At 34.6% G+C, this 12,784-nt stretch overlaps 1 protein-coding gene across 3 annotated transcripts in view; it reads left to right on the forward strand.

The window, feature by feature from the left end:
* The first annotated feature begins 3,650 nt into the window (after positions 1 to 3,650).
* LOC118277825 (rho guanine nucleotide exchange factor 17) overlaps positions 3,651 to 12,784 on the forward strand; it is a 124,374-nt gene continuing 115,240 nt past the window's right edge. For 2 of the 3 annotated variants that reach the window (XM_035596768.2, XM_035596767.2), the window contains exon 1: positions 3,686 to 4,040. The gene's annotated coding sequence lies outside the window, so the exon portion shown is untranslated. Of the gene's footprint in view, positions 4,041 to 12,784 lie in introns of all 3 variants that reach the window. The other variant, XM_050700315.1, reaches the window with a different exon arrangement.

A 12,784-nucleotide genomic window follows, 5' to 3' on the forward strand; every position in this document is an offset into this window, starting at 1 on the left:
TAGTTTATTTGATCTACTAAGGATTTAATAAAAAACGAAATCGATTTTACTCGTAGTGGGACCACGAACAAAAATACAACCGAATGATATTTCTACTTCATATTTCATTTTATAATGCGCATGAGTGCAGCAAACATTTTCAATTGATACAGATATTCATGAAATATGTTTGTGGATCAGTACTGAATAGAACTTAGGTAGCTACCTACTACGTATTTACTGAAAAAAATAGACTTGTTCACGTTTCCGAAATGATAAACCGCGGAAGGCTAAACGGTTTGCCGGGGTTTCGGCTCGAAGAGCAGAAGTAGGAACAGGATGGTTTTAAGTCAGTAAGAGTCTGATGCTTCCTCTTGCCTCACATAAGACGGGAGAAGCCATTGAATGTTTTTCCCACCTCAAAAAAGGTGTCTCAGATTAAAGGGGCTAAGCCGATTGCCATTCCCGAAGCTTAATTCCATGCAACTACTGAAAAACTTTTAAGAATCCGAAAAAATAGTCATAAAGTTTTTGAAACGCCCCAATAATACTTTGCCCGATCCAAAAATCGAGACCTCTAGCGTCGAGTCGCACTCACAACCAGGCGAGCAACGAGACAGTATTGCAATCACACTATCTTAAGCTTTTAATTTGAAAGTATAACTAACAGCGGTTAGGATAACAATCCGGTTTTTGGTTCAATTAAAACTTGCAATTTTTCCTCTCTGATACTGCGCTGCAACAGTTACGTTAAAGCTCTCGTGACGTAACTGTAACCAGTTAAAGTTAACTGTAATAATGGGACGGGGTTTACAATAAAGGTTTAATTTTATGCATTTGTTAATTAATTTCGGATTAATAAATGATAAATATGATGACAATGTTTATGATATGGCGTAGTTACTGGCCGACTGGCAAGCATGATTGCCGAGTAAGAGGTCTCGGTTTCGGATTCGATTCCAGTGTCGTCCAAGGTACTTCTAATTTTAGAGATTTTTTTAAATACTTCTACTTAAAGAGTAGCACGAAGTTTGGAACTGTGCCCGAGGTATGGCAATATATTCTTCATTATTTCATGGTTCTTTACTCTCCTTAGGGGATTTAAAGTAAAGATAGTATAAATTAAAGTTGTATGAGTATACAATATACACATAGGAACACTGCAACAAAAAACAACTCACAAAATAATTAGCAGACGTTGAAACTGATACACAAAATCCGAAATCGATTCCACCCACTTCACGCAATCTGATTTCAAACTCCAAACTCGATTCAAAAATTACGTTAACAGCAAACATTTTTCCCAAATTCTCGTAGATATAAATAGCCCGATAGTAATTAACTGGTCGGAGTGTAAATCCAACATGTTGTAACATTGTCTATTCTTAGCCGTTTCCGCTATCAAACACTGCATTAACCTATTTGATGTGCATAGTGTTCTCAACCTCAATCTATTTTCTTTTTAGTTTTTATATGTATACTAGCTGACCCGGCAAACTTCGTACCGTCTCAAACATTTTTTTCTCACCTTTTAGACGTGAGACATTCACAAATGATTCAAGACTAAAATTAGGCAAATCGGTCCAGCCGTTCTTGAGTTTTAGCGAGACTAATGAACAGCAATTGATTTTTATATATAGAGATTTAGTAGCTTCTACGGTGGCTTTTCTCACATTCCCGTGGGATAAAAATCTACTATACTACTATTATCCAAGTTAGCTCATACCCTGTCTGTACACCAAATTTTATCAAAATCCATTCAGTAGTTTCAGCGTGATTGACGGACAAACATCCGAACATTCAAACAAATAAACTTATACATTTATATTGTTAGTGTGATTTCAGGTTACATAATTTGTCTTAAACTTGCAATTTCATGACCCATTTGCACGGAAATACGTCAAGAAAAATGTATACCATGTCTACAGCCAACGATAAATAATCTACAAGTTATAAAATTTAAAAAAAGATTAGATAACAAATAATATTTGTATAATGCCTTACCCCTTAAAGTTTGACTCTTTTACCAAATAAAAATAATAATTATGAGTTATGTAGGTATTGTTTTTTGACACTATTACAGAATAAAAAAATAATACATAGTAGGATCTATGTATTTGTATGTGCAAAATTTCATTTCAATACGTTCAGCAGTTAAGAGTACCTAATAAATGTCTAATCTACATAAATGACCTTAAATAAAAAATTACTCACTTATGTCTACTTAAAAAGTGTGGGAGTGCCATGCTCGGCATAAGCGGGCCGGCTCGACCGGAGTGATACCACGGCACGGCCTCACAGAGAACCGACTGAAACAACGCTTGCGTTCTGTTTCATTGTGTAAACCAGGTTACCGGAGGCCCAATTACCCACCTTCCCAATGTCTTCAATCCCTGAATCCCCAACAACCCTTAAATTACACCCACTTTTCCCCAAAAGTCCGGCAACACACTTGTAACGCTTCTGATGTTTCGGGTGTCTATGGGCAGCGGCGATTGCTTACCATCAGGTGATCCGTCTGTTCGTTTACCGGCTTATACCATAAAAAACATGCCTATGTCAATGAAAACACATTATAATCATGTCAACTATTACTTGAAGTAATCGATGTGCTTATTTTATTGAAACCAGGGCTTGATCTGAAAACAAAATTTTGACCAATCACAACATGTATCTGATGGAAAAGCAAGACACTCCCGTTCAAATGGGAGTTATCAATAAAAAATAAATAAATATAACACATATTTTATTATTGTATGTTATCAACATGTTGACATTGCATCGGCTACCTACCCACACACAAACCTAGACATTCTAGCACTCTTATCGATACCTATACCGATTGTAAACGATAACAAAAGATATCGATATGTATTTATCGGTCAACTCTGTTTGTGGCGAAATCGATAGACCTCATTTTTTTTCTTTGCGAATTTGGAAATCGCGAATATTAACGTATGAAGTAATTTTAAATGCTTATAATTATTGTATAAGGGCTGAAGTAGGTTAAATATCCTCTGTTATCCTTTTCCTTTAATAAAAATAATTATGATAATTAAAATGTTTGAAATACCTATAGACGATAAGTATTTACATAACAATAGATTTGAAAACCTACATACTTTACAATAGAATACAACAATTACTCCGGTAAATCCAAATAAAATTACACAATCATTTAGTTTTAATCACAACAGTAAAAGTTTTACACGAAACAGTAAATCCGTTCTTGAGTAATGCTTGTTTAAACATACCGAAACGGCAAAGTTTATTGTTTTCATCCATAGAAATGGACACACAATACAACGTAAATCAACAATACAGACAAACAATTATCTAATAAGAATAACAAACAACAAAACAATATGAAAAATTTAATAAAAGAAGATATTACAATGCAAATACCAATATTATTATCTTGTACATAGAAAACGTAATATAATAAAGTACAGACTTATCAACCAGGAGGTGCAATTTCATCTAATTAGAATCTTAAAACAAATGACATAAGATAGAAACAGAGAGAGAGACAAACACTATCAGAGATAGCAATAATGACGTCATAATTTCAAGAATATCCTAATTGTCTTTAGAGGAAATATTTGAAAAAAAGTAATACATAACAAATGATTAAAGTAAGAGTGGAGTTAACAAAAAGTCTGGTATACAGTGAAGTGCGCGGGTATCGGGCCCAATGGCGGCCGGTCACGATCTTTCATTCGGAGACTTCACGACAACGACCGGTTCGGTCAGTTTTAGATCGGCCTGCGCTGGCGCACCGCACGGCGACCGTACGCCTTCCACGCATCATCGAATCATCGTTTTTTAATCACAAAAACATTCTTATTATAAATAAAACAGTGCACCAGTGTGTTTCTAACCTCTAAAAACTATTTCAACGTATATTTTGAAACAGTGTTTTTACAAAGTGACTTTTTGCATTGCAACTTTACAATATAGTGTTGTGTTTAAAGTTTTGGTTGGGTGAAATTGGTATCGGTACGGGTCCCAGCATCTTGTGTCGATTAGTACAACGATTTATCTTGATTCAACAAAAACTGGTAAGTCGATTTATTCTTATGTGCGCTTTCTTTATTGTCTTTTTAGTCCTGCTTTGTCAGTGGAGTTCAGATATGCATACATACTAAAATATAAGCGTTGGTGAAGCAAAGACCTCTATTTGCACTTATTGTGAGCTTATTTTCTTTCGACACGACGGTTGAATGGGGATCTTTAGGTTCCTTGTTTTTGTTTCTTCAATGGGACTCTTTAGTTTGCTATTTCTTGCTTTAGGGAAATTAATGTTTTTGCAGACGTTGCTAAAATAATGTGTGTGTAAAATTTCTCAGACTTGTGTTAGGCTTTCGACTCGTTGGACCAAAAAAACTGTGCAGTGATCATATCGTTTTAAGTAGTTTTTGAACTGTTCACGTTATAGTGCGAGATTGAAGAAAAGGTATTTAGTATTCGCATACGAATTTGACGAGGTGATGTTTGTACGAGTATGTGTTGTTGCAAAGTTTTTTGACTTCTTGTTTCTGTTTGGTTTTCGAAGTGCGATTTACAAAACCTATTTTTACAAGACTAATTTTTGCGCTCCTGTTTGTAGTTCGTTAATTAATAGTTTTTTATTTAGTTTAAAATACTTTTACACTTACTCCAGTGACTCTTTATAATTAACATTTTCAAAATCAAATATTTCTTTCAAGCAAACCAATACAGAAATATGAATTAATTAATCTCAATCAATCAAGGATAGATTAGCAACAACCTTGGGATCGATTGCCTTTATAGGTACTATTGTTTGCAATTTTTCAACATCCATTTTGAACCTTATACCAAAGGCTGTAAGGATCATGAATATCGTGTATTACAAGGAGATAAGTACTAACATGATCTGCAAAGTATCTCCTCCAGATTAAAAGGTCATTGACCCTTTAACTACGCAGTTCATTGATGGTATAATCTGACGCCAAATGTTTAGGATTAAAGTTCCTAGGTTTAATAATAATCTTTTAGGATTTAACTGATATGATGGTGAAGATGTGAGATGGGTTTACTGAGCTGGAGATTCTGGGTTTAATTCTTGTTTGGGCTAGGGTGCTATTTTTTGTGTAATGATAGTAGTGTCTAAAATGAATTTGATTTTTAATGATGCATGATATGGTACTGTTTAATAAATTGTACATATTTGTCTCTGTTGTCTAGAATTGATTTCGATGGTTCAACCACTCTTTATTAGTGTATATGGTAAAAATAACATTAAGTACTGGAAAAGAGTTTATTTTAGCAAGAGTATTAATACAAATATTACGCTTGATTATACTCATGTAATAATTTTTATATGTAAAAATAATAAACAATACATTTCTTAATTTATTATAGATTTTGGTTTACCCACGTAACTGTTTGACAAGGAACTCGACTAGATCCAAGCCATGTTGAGTATCTATCACTGCGACAATCTGCACAGTTAGCGTGGTGGCTGGGCAACCGCCTGCCGCTCAACGTGTAGCGGATTCGAATCCGGCAGATCAACTCTTTATGTGATCCGCAAATTGTTGTTTCGGATCTTGATGTCTTGTGCATGTGTGCAAACGCACCGACGACACAGGAGAGAATCCTAAGAAAGGGCCAATATTTATTAAATAAAATGCTGCTAAATGCTGCTCATAAATATGACCCTCTAGCTCGGCTTGAAATTAGTCGAGTTCCTCGTCAAACAACTAAGTAAGTAAGCCCAAAATTACAATAATTAATTTACTATGTCTTACGAAAGTTACTACACAATACATTTCTTAAAGAGCATCCACATGAGAACAATCATTTAAGAGATCGTACCAAGGCACATTTATAACTCTAAAGAAATTGATCAACAACAAATAATAATAATGGAAAATACAGAGTCATCACTACCACACATGCGCAGTACAGTCACGTTCTAAGAAACAAAGTGCATATAGACATGCAATCGTTTTGTTGATAACTGTACAGACAAGCGGATCAATGTATCCAATATGACACAACCGTTTTATAGAAAAATCAACTGTAAGACAGAAATGCTAGGGTTGAAAGTTGGTTAATGGAGTTTGATGGAACAGTATAAGTTGAGCTGTTACAATACGGATGGGAGTTATGAAATAAAAGGTAGATAGTATATGTGCTGTACATGGATGTTTATAAAAATTGAAGATTTGAAGGTCTCAGGCTTTTGGTTTGTTTACGGATTGTTAAATAATTACGATTTGATAACATACCAAGGTTAATAAGAATGACCTTTTCCCAAAGAATTAAGCAAAGGACTTTTTTCTACAATTTACTTTTCAGTGGTTACATTGATACTTAAATCAGTCCTAAGCAATTGTTTTTGGAATAAAATGGTTACTAAGGAATAGTTTAAGCGATCATTAAATGACTCTGAGTGTTGTCTGGCAGTTGTTAGTTTAGCAAGTTGTGAACTTGCTAAACTAACATATAGTCCCATTTAAGTTAAAAATCTTGCATAAGAACCCAACTACTGAAAAATAAAAACTTTTCAAGCCAAGCTCTAAAGAACCTTCAAACTAAAGACTAAAGTATCTAGAGGGATATAGTCTATAATAATATATTGAAATCGAACTGGTCTTTTGAAGTTGTATTTTTCTAGTTTATAGCATCACAATCCAATTTAGTTAGACCAATTCTAACAAGTGTTCTTACAAATACGTCTTCCATTCCTTCCCTTCTCCCCTTATTCTCTTCATCCTCTTCAAAATTCCTTCTAGAAGATAAGAGTCCATAGTCCATTGCACTACAAACTACTGCCATCTTACTACGCAGATGAGGTCATGCACCTTCATAAGGCCAGATGATTATCAGCGAGTGAATTATTTACATGACAGGAGATTAAAGGCTTGTACTTGAGATCATCCGTGAATCATTATTATTTATGAGAAAAAAAAATATACAATGTCTCTTTGTACTTGTAGTTAAGATTGTCTTTCTTGGTGTTATGTGGTGTGAAGGAAGGAACATTTTGGGACACAATTAATGAGTGCTAATTTTAAATGAGGTTTAATTGAAAGATACAGGATAGACGATCGGAGAAGAGATGGATGGATTGAGTGAGGATAAAGATTAAGAGGTTGTGATACATATATATTTGGAAGCCTTGAGGTGACGTCATAAAAGGATACATTTCTCGGAACCGTTACTCTTCAGACTGTCGAAAACGTCAACTAGAGAATAACACATTTGCGGCAAAGTAAGGCTGATGCCTAATTCGGAGCTGCGGACTACTTAGCGGGTTTATCGGGTCTCCGGCTCGAAAAGCAGGAGTAGGAACGGGGTGGTTTTTAGTCAGTAAGAGTTTGACACTCGCTCTCGCCTTACCCAAGGTGAGAGAAGTCATTAGATTGATGATGACAACACATTAAGCATTGGTGATTACACATTAAGCATAGACTGGGCAACAGCGCTCTTTGATAAACCTGTACTATTTAAACTAGGATCTTTAACCAGCCTGCCAATCGATGAGATTATGGTAAATCATCATAAGTGAGGGGATCCATATTCCAGCACTGGATTGCCACGAGCTGTTGATGACGATGATAAAATACAATCAAACAATCACGATACCAATTCTAACAACTATCAAATTGGATTTTTATTAATCCACAAAGCGTGAGAAACGAGAAACTGGATTGTGTACAAATGACCACCGACAAACTTAATCGAAATAGAGAACCGTAACGACCAATTAGTTTTACATATAGAAACAGTATTTTATACCCACTATAGACTTTCTTTGTGACTTCGTTCGCGTCATTAAACTAAGGTTTTTTTTAAGACGTTTCTCTACACTAGGATTTTTTCCTGTGTCGTGGGTGCATTTACAATCATACAAGATGAACTTGTATGCACATGATACCCAAACCCGAAAGAACAATTTGTGGTTCATACAAAGAGTTGTTCCGTGCGGAAATCGAACCCGCTACATGTTGCACTGCAGCTAGTTACCGGCAACCAGTCAATGGCTTGTAAGCTCAAATTGGGGGCCTTATGCCCCTTAGGCTGGGGGCTTTAACACATTGAACGCCGTGGTGGTCACCGGTGACCGACGTTAGCGGAGGATTTGCCTTCAACATTTTTCTATTGGCAGTTAAAGACTTAACGTAGAGGCCATCGAGGGCATTTGTTCGGTTACGTAGTCAACAGACTCTTACGCTTTCTGGAAGTCCTGTTCCTGTCTCTGGTTACATTCTTGGCTGCTATAAAGTAGTTACTTAATGACTGTATAGTAAAATTGAACCTACAAAGACTACTGCTAATAAACTACATTGGTTATGTTATTACTTACTATCTAAAGGCAAAATCACCAACAGAAGCTGATATTTATTATCATGTTAATCAAATTAATGTTCACTAAAATAAAATAGGTTCAGCCGTTTAGGAGTTTAGGAAAGTGTACCAAACAAACTTGCTTTCTGACTCATATTATATTAGTTAGTTAGAATTAGACTAAAATAAGAACATATTGAGACCGAATAATCTAAATTAAATATAGCCAATGATATACGATATAGCAGACGTCATTAGGAGACCCATAAAATATCATCATGTCAAAAATTGTGAGGTTTTGAGAATATTATTAGCAGATGGATAAAGTCGAGATGTTGGTTTAAGAATCGTTCTAGTTTCTAATCTTGGTTTAAGATGTCGATAATTATTGGGTTTTCCGTAGAATTCACCTCGTGGAAGTAAAAAGAAATTAGAATCTTGCAATTTATTTAACTTCCATCACGTTCCTAAATGCAACATTATTGTGCAAATGTGACATTATTAATTTTATGAATTTATTTTCGGGCGCAACCTACATTAAAAAAAATAAAAAAACCTACATTAACAATAAAAAAACCTACATTAAAAAAAATCTTTTTGGAAAACTCGGTTGGGCTCGTAAGTGCTGTAAAGCAACCATAATGAATCCTTTACTCATTCTAGAAAACATGACATAATACTAATAGCAATATAGCGTGTGAATATCCCAAAAAACAAACACATACATATACTAGACGTAACATACAAACTAGATTTAATTGAGGAAGGAAATATTATAATGGTATCAAAACATTTCGTATGCTGAATCGCTTGTCACTTCTTAGTAATACACCTAGACAAGCCAGCAATTAACACGACTTTCAATCTTAGTACTTTGTCTTTAAAGTCGACAATCTATTGGAGAGGTAGGTTGATGTGCTGAAATCTGTGCCTATACTAATCTTGAGAGTTCTAAGAAAGATTAATTGTTCATACAATAGTCTTCTTTAATAATAGTTATTTTGAAGAGGAAAAAAATATTGTTTGTATGTATAAAATAGGCTGGACTGATTACGAGACATCTTTTAAAATACCATTAAGAAACCTAATAAGTAAATACAAAGTATGTTGTCCCAATATTCAGAATCGTAATCTACTTCGGGGTACGTTTCTACCAGAGATGTGCTATGCTACGTTGCTGTGGATGCGTTTGACTTTCACCCATCATATTCATTGGTACAAATAGCTTAGCACATCTTTCCCAATCTTCCCAATCCATGATTCTCCAACAACCCTTAAATTAATAACACCCAAAAAGCCAGCAACGCACTTGTGCGGTGGCGATTCTTTACCATCAGGTGATCCCTCTGCTCGTTTACCGGCCTTTTTCATTAAAAAATCCGGTCAAAATTGGAATGAAAAAAAGTATAAACACAGGAGTTTGTCTGATGTTTGATTGATTAATCATCAAATTAACGATGTCCATCATTCCTGCTTGGTGTTAACCCAAAAACCAGCGGCCATTTTGTGCCAAATCTTTCAGAGGAGAGCAACATTTTCCTCAACGGTAATTTAATAATTTAATAACCAGTTTGTACGAAAAGATTGATGACTGAATACTAAAATTTACAATTAAGTGAAAGTTAAATGAATACGGGCCATGTAAATCACAATTAAATGCCAGTAGCGAGTTACGGTGACATTTCTCAAGTAATGGCCGCTTTGACATTACTTTGACAGATCGTACTGTCATAAAATTAAATGTAGAAAATGTTTTTTTAAATTACTAGTTGCGGGCTGCAATTATCTTGCTGGTTGCATTTTGTGAATTCAATGAGAATGTCATAAAAATATTATGTTTACATTGTATGAAGTTATTAAGTGAATTCTGTATTTAAATCGACGTTACAAAGTAAATGTCAAGTAATAAATGGCGTCATTATAATTTTAATACAATATTTTGAAATAAATAAAAACGTATCATCTTTATTTTTTACCAATTTTGTTGCAAATATGTTTGTCTTGCCTTGTCTTATAATTAATATTTTTTATATCCCATCAAATATATTACACAATAATTTTGAAATTTCAAATTCCCTGTCTATAAATAATTCATAATATATTGCATACAAAAAATATTTTTTCACAAACGGAATGCGGCTGCATACTCCGTCTACACGGCTAGACTTTTAGAAAAAAAAGAACAGCTGTGACGTCACAGCGGCCATGACAGTGGGAGCGGTTGACGCTGTCACAATAATTACCACAAATAATGTTATATTGACAGCGATATGGACAAATAGACATGTTGGAATGTAGACCTTAGAAGCTTATAGACGTGCTATGGCTTCTTATTGGCATTGTTTTTTGTTTTATTAAAATGTTAACTGTTTTGGTTGACTGAATGGTCGCAAGTGTTGTTAAACTAGGTCTTAGGTTCGATTCCCAGTTCAGGCAAAGAATTATTGAGTTTTTGGAATTTTCGTATAAATTCTTAGATGTAAATGTATAGCAACATCCTCATTTTAAGTTTGGAGATTTAAAGTAGTGATGTTGTGTTAATATTAAAGTTCTAATTTGATTGAGTCATTATCTTTTAGTTCTAGATATTTAGGTATGTTAAAAATTACTACCATTGCTAATTGGTAAGTGCAGCGAAGATGATGAATGCTTGGTCTGCATCGAGTTTGTATACGTATGTATTGGAAGAACACATTGTCATGTAAAGATACTTTTTTCTAAGGTGGGATAATCATCTAATGACTTCTAGAGGAAGTGTCAGACTCTTACTGACTAAAAACCATCCCGTTCCTACTTCTGCCCTTGGAGCCGGAGCCCCGGTAAACCCGCTAGGTAGTCCGCAGCTCCGAAACATATATAAAGATACTAGGAACTTATAAACTATAGTAGATAAAAATACATACAAAGAAGTACTTAACAATATCTGATTTGTTGTGTTATCTGTCAATTTAGGTTAGCACTGATTGATGCCAAGGTTAGCTGATAGAAAATACCTCACCTAGTTTTTACTGATATCGTCCCTCAATTTCTTTTTCATTTACCTATAATCTCGCGTCTATTATACCTGAACTGCTTTGCAGATTTTAATTAACCTTTACGTGCTGATAGACCTTAACTGTGTGCCAATGACTAGCATGGATAGAAGGCCCATCAAAACCACACCACTGTCTATAGTCCACTACTGTCTATAGTCTACTGACTACTACTCGAGTCGGCTATACCCTGTCTGTTGCGAAATTTTATTAAAATTTGTTCAGTGGTTTCAGCGTAATTGACGGACAAATATCCAAATAATCAAAATACATCTTTTCACATTTATAATAGAACAGGAACAGATAATAAGTTTCCTAAGATAAGGAGAATCCGCCGAGCAGGCGAGGTGATCATGTCTGGCGGGCTTTCTGCCCATTTCGCCCAGTTCGTTGAGATTTTCTATCCATGTTTATTCGCATGTAAACTTCATATGTGCAATGTAGGATTTATGACGTCATCCGTTGGTTTGTTCGTGGATCGTCTATGTGCGACTCCTGTCATCTGTCACTTGACATGTCACCACTCGATATTACGTGATTTGATAATTATTCTCCTCTTTATCAATAAATTAGCAGAATCAGTATAAAATATCGAAGAATCTAATCGTGTTTTCTTAAGAAAATCACACACACTTAGTTATTTAGTACTCAAATTCAGGTCATTGTCATAATAATATGAGATTATTTTTGTTTACAGTTTATACTAACAACTCGTTATGTTTATAAATACACTGTGATTGTCTTGTCGCTAAAATTAATGTTGACAGTGGCAGTACTGTGACGTCATCGCGTTATTTTTGTGACAACAAAAGAGTTGACAACACCGGTATTGTGAAGGGAAGAAGGTATTTATATATGATAGTTTAAATTTCATTTTTTAAGGTATTTATGTTACTTGAAAGTTTAAATTTCATTTCTATCGTGTTGATAGAGGTATAATGTACAATATGCTAAAGTATATTTTCTTGTTTTTTTGTTATCTCTATGTATAAAAATCAATTGCTGTTCGTTAGTCTCGTTGAAAACTCGAGAACGGCTGTAGGGATATGACAGATTTCGGTCTTGAATTATTTAAGGAAGTCCTAGGAGTTTTAAAAGAAACAAAATATTTAAGGCGGTACGAAGTTTGTTGGGTTAGTTATTTATATTTTAGGATAGAAGATCTAATAAGGATTACAAATAAAAACTTTATGGTGATAAATTTATTTTGTTTATTTATTTATCTGTACTGATACTGAATAGCGTGATGATCTCTTTATCATGAGGATGATCGAACACGGGGACCTTAGTAGAAGTGTGCTTTAAGTTTGTTGTTGCGTTGTGATTGGTCAGCCCCAATGAACTAACCAATTACAGCGCCGAACGCGCTCTCGTTTTGAACTCGTTAAACATAATACAAACTCGTATAAGGCCTTAGAACACACAACGTACTACTCCGTAACAAAATAAGGTTC

This window comes from Spodoptera frugiperda, chromosome 18 (genome assembly GCF_023101765.2).
Source record: "Spodoptera frugiperda isolate SF20-4 chromosome 18, AGI-APGP_CSIRO_Sfru_2.0, whole genome shotgun sequence".
NCBI classification, from domain to species: Eukaryota; Metazoa; Arthropoda; class Insecta; order Lepidoptera; family Noctuidae; genus Spodoptera; species Spodoptera frugiperda.